Source organism: Buceros rhinoceros, unplaced genomic scaffold (assembly GCF_000710305.1).
Source record: "Buceros rhinoceros silvestris isolate BGI_N320 unplaced genomic scaffold, ASM71030v1 scaffold8641, whole genome shotgun sequence".
In the NCBI taxonomy this organism is placed as follows: Eukaryota; Metazoa; Chordata; class Aves; order Bucerotiformes; family Bucerotidae; genus Buceros; species Buceros rhinoceros.
Genome location: NW_010396065.1, coordinates 51,148 through 55,423, shown reverse-complemented (window position 1 = coordinate 55,423; position 4,276 = coordinate 51,148).

Genomic DNA, 4,276 nt, shown 5'->3' with positions numbered 1-4,276 from the left:
TTTCAGGTGGATCTCAACGGCTTGTTGCAGAAGTTGGAAGTCTGGTTGGCTGGTAAAAGAGCTAAGAAAAGTCTCAGCAGCAAAGTTTAATCAAAGAAGCCACAGAAATCAGGAAAGCGGGGACCTTGGCAAAGAGAGAAACAGAAATCACTTGATCCTGTGTCTGTGCTTGTGAGTATGTGCACTAGGTGTTGAAGGCAATCTCACCTGGGCCTCCTACAGCAACAGACTGCCAAGATCTGCAAAATGCTATTGCTACAGCAGCTGCTGCTGCTGGAAGTCCTTTCCGTCAGGCAAGTCCTGGAAGAGCACCCTGGCACAGATCACACTGATGCCTCAAGGAAGGGACAGGCTGTCATCTGTGGTCCTTGTCTTTTGTTGCCTGTCCTCATGACGCCTCTGTTCCCTATCACAGAACAATCTCCCAGACTACGTTTATAACTTCTTTAACAGCAAAGCAAAGGACAAGAACAAATTATCAGTCCCCTTGATCACAGGTTTTAATGCTGAGGTAGAGTACAATGTTGTTCCATTGATTCTACTTCTTTCACTCTCTTTCTTGCACCAAAACTCAAACACAGCACATCTTAAGTGTGCCCTAGAGGAAGAGTTGAGCGTGTTTGCTGTAGTCCTGCTGTCTTGCTGTGTCCACAAGACAGTTCACTTTTCCTGCTTCATAGGAAAATTATTCCTATGAAGTAAACTATTCCCAGATAGACCATTCAGGGAAGGGGAATAGGCATGACCAAACTTTCTGTTGCCAGGAGTTATATGATGTGCTGTATAATGCATTTTGTATTTTCACATTGGTGTTACCTGTCATTTCTAACGAGTGCATGAAGTTAAGATCTGATTTTTTTTCTCCCTTACCATTACATGAGGCATTATTTTTACATTGTTCCCTTCCTTCTCTCCTTTAATGACTGGAAACATCTGCCCTTCACATAAGGGTTTGGAATACCTATCTCTAGTGAAATGTGAGTTAAAGCTGCCTTTGAAAATATTACACTTCAACAAGTGAAGTTTTAACCAGGTTCTCTCACAGTATAGCTAGGCATGAATTCACAGGAATTCTCAGCAGCCACAATCAATCACCGGTACTTCTTTTCTTTAGGACATGTAAGAAACAATTAATACATTAAGCAAGGCACCACAGTCCAGGCCTACCACATACCAGGTCTTATCCAAGGTCACACACTTCCCCTTCTATATACCACAAGCTGGTTTTGTAAGCAGACAGGGACTGTTTTACAACAAGCAAGTAACAAAAAATTATCTGTCTGTGGGGAGTGACTTCACTGCAAGTTCTTAACTTCTCTTTTGCAAGGACCCTGGCTGCCAACAGAACACTACTGTTTTCACACCAGCTTCCCCACTACCTGACCAGGAAACTGGGGGTCATAGCAAAGCATCCCAGCACCTGAGCATACCAAGTACAACAGCCCTACCGCCGAAACAACTCCTAGGCAGTTCCTGTAACCACGAGCTGCAGCCAGGGAGGCTGTGCCAGGGATACACACCTCCTTTGCACACAAGCATACTTCTGGCATTCTGGGGATCCAGGCCCTAAAGAAACAACCCACAAATTTTGGGCTTAAGACGCATGAAAACTAGGCTACACAGCCATACATTGCATGCAATTTAAATTCTCTCAGATGAAGACAAATCACAAAGGATCTTTTTTTCTGGTAATTATTGGGCACTGCTTCCCTGTTTCTTAAAATGCAAGTAGAAATGGGCTGCAAATAAATAAGAAAGCCCAGCCTGTACACTTTCAGCTCCAAGAGAAAAACTTAATGCAAAGGATGTGGAAACCCCCAGGGAATCAGCAGGTGCTGGAACGCAGCAGTGCTTCTGCTGGTTTTCCTCATCTGGAGCAACACAGATGGACCATCAGAAAGGAGCAGACACTTGCTCAAAGATAAAATGACATTTAAAGAAAGTTGAGATTTTACAGAGATGCTGAGTAGGGTTAAAACACTGCTCCCGCACTGCTCCAGAAGCAGACTCTGATAAATGCACCACTATGCAACAAACCCAATTTGAGCTGGTCTCTGAGCATTTAACCTGTTAGTATCACAGCCAAAATCTGGATTCAAAGGTGGAGTGTAAGTATAAAGTCAGACAGAATTTTCTTTATAAGCTAACACCTCATTGATAATCAGCTATTATAACCTAAAAATTATATTAGAGCTGTAAATGTGCATTTATTTGAAATCAGTTTTGTAATCATTTGTGGTATCTGTGACATAGTTGTGAACAGGTCTGGAAAAGAGTCATAGAACAGATTCCCAGACAACCACTAACAATATCTTCCTATCATATTATCAAGACTTTCAAACAGAGTAGATAAAGGCCAGGTACGGCATGGCCCACCTCACATGGAAAGTAGTGCAAGTGTCATTGAATAACACCTATAAAACGAGGTGAATAGGAGTTGCATGGAAAAATATATGAGTGGAGAAGAGGACAAAAAGCTTTAATGCAACACACTGCTTCAAGCCTGACCCAGATCAGGAATTTTTGCAATGGTTCAGTAATAATATCACACTTGCAACAAAGTTCCGTGCACTGCAAGAGTTAAAAAACCCACAAGGTTAATACCTCTGCTGTTTACTTCGCTGTTGTGGATTTTGGAATGTTTTTGCAGAAGAGAGGCTGGTCATCATGACTTTGTTGGTCAAAACAAAGGCACATGTGAATTTTGCTTCCGTGATACTGCACATTCCTAAGGTCTGCAGTAAGCTAATTCACTGGAAAAACACTGGTGATGATTGTCTAATAGACAACATATTCTACTCTGGAAGCCAAGATTTCACTTAAATAAAGATAATTCCCCAATCTCTGGACTGTATAAACAGCTTTAGGGGAAGAAGAGGGTGTAAATCCATACTGCAGTTATGGCCAAGTCTGTGTAAATAACCTGTAACAACAGCTTGAGATGTTTGCACTCGTATGATTCATGTAAGAGAACTCTTACCTCAGACCATTATCTGGAGTTACAAGAAGGGAAATGGGATTCCTATTATTAATATTTTTCAATTTTCTCTGAAGTGCAGAATTCAGAACCTCATACAAGGATACACATGGTGACTTTTGAGATCCTTTCAAAATAAATAGATAGATAGATTATTTATTACAAATTCAATCTCAGTTCTACCACACAGCACCTTTTTTTTCTCATGGGTAATGACTGGAGTTTCCACAGAATAATGAAGTCCATGCTTCTACATTGATAGCCTGCTGCTCTACCACTGCAGGGGGAAAAAAGTGTCCTTCTAAAGAAATATTAATTAAACTCTTCAAATCATCACTCAGCTGGCCTCCTGGGAATTTTTATTGGTTTTGCTCTGAGTTGTAGTTAAGCCTCCTGCATAGGTATATTTCAAGGTAAGCCTGAATTTTGAACAAAGGACCTTGAAATGACCTTTATCACATCTGGAATGTTTTGCATCATGGAACTGAGTGCTCTTTAATACTGAAGACAATACTCCAGTGTTGTCTAGTGTGGATAGAGGCTTCGTCTTCAGCCGAAACCCATAGTTTTCTTTTATTAAAGTAATTACGTAAGAAACTATGTTTTAAAATCAGTCATTTGACTAACATTCTCAGCTGAACATTCAGTTCACTCTTAAATGTTTCATCAAGCCATGTTTGCATAACACTAGAAGTTTATTTGAGTTATTCTAAGTCTATAGTGACTTTGTAAAGTATTTGCTACAGTCAAGCATACCTATGGAAACAGCATTTGTGTGTTTTCACAGATTTATTGTGTGGAAATAAGGAAGGTGAAGACATACCAGCTTTGAAAAAGGTAGGAACCTGTTGATGGAAGATAATATTTCACCCAAGTGTTCTGGAAAAAACTATAGTGGTTTTCAGAATTTGATCACAGGGACTTATTCATTATTACATCATTGGTGTTTCCAGGTATAATTAATAGGATGTGAGGGTAAACCTAGATGATGCCTGGCTGTTGGAGGTCTGAGTCAAACTGGCATTTTGCTTAAAAAAATATTCTTGATGTACTACCATTTTGGAGCACAAGGCAGAGGAGGCTGCCTGCTTTGTTAATGTCCTCCTCAGCTCGTACTGGTGCTGGTAAGACGAGGATGTGACAGAACTGGGGCCGTTCCTTCCCAACCACGATCTCTTTCTTGAGGCCAATTTCTGAGAAATATACCAGCTAACGGAGGGTTCTGCCTGATGCTCAAGACTCTCTACTGCCTCAGAGCACATGACAGATGGCAAAGCAATCTATGCACTGGAGATTAAA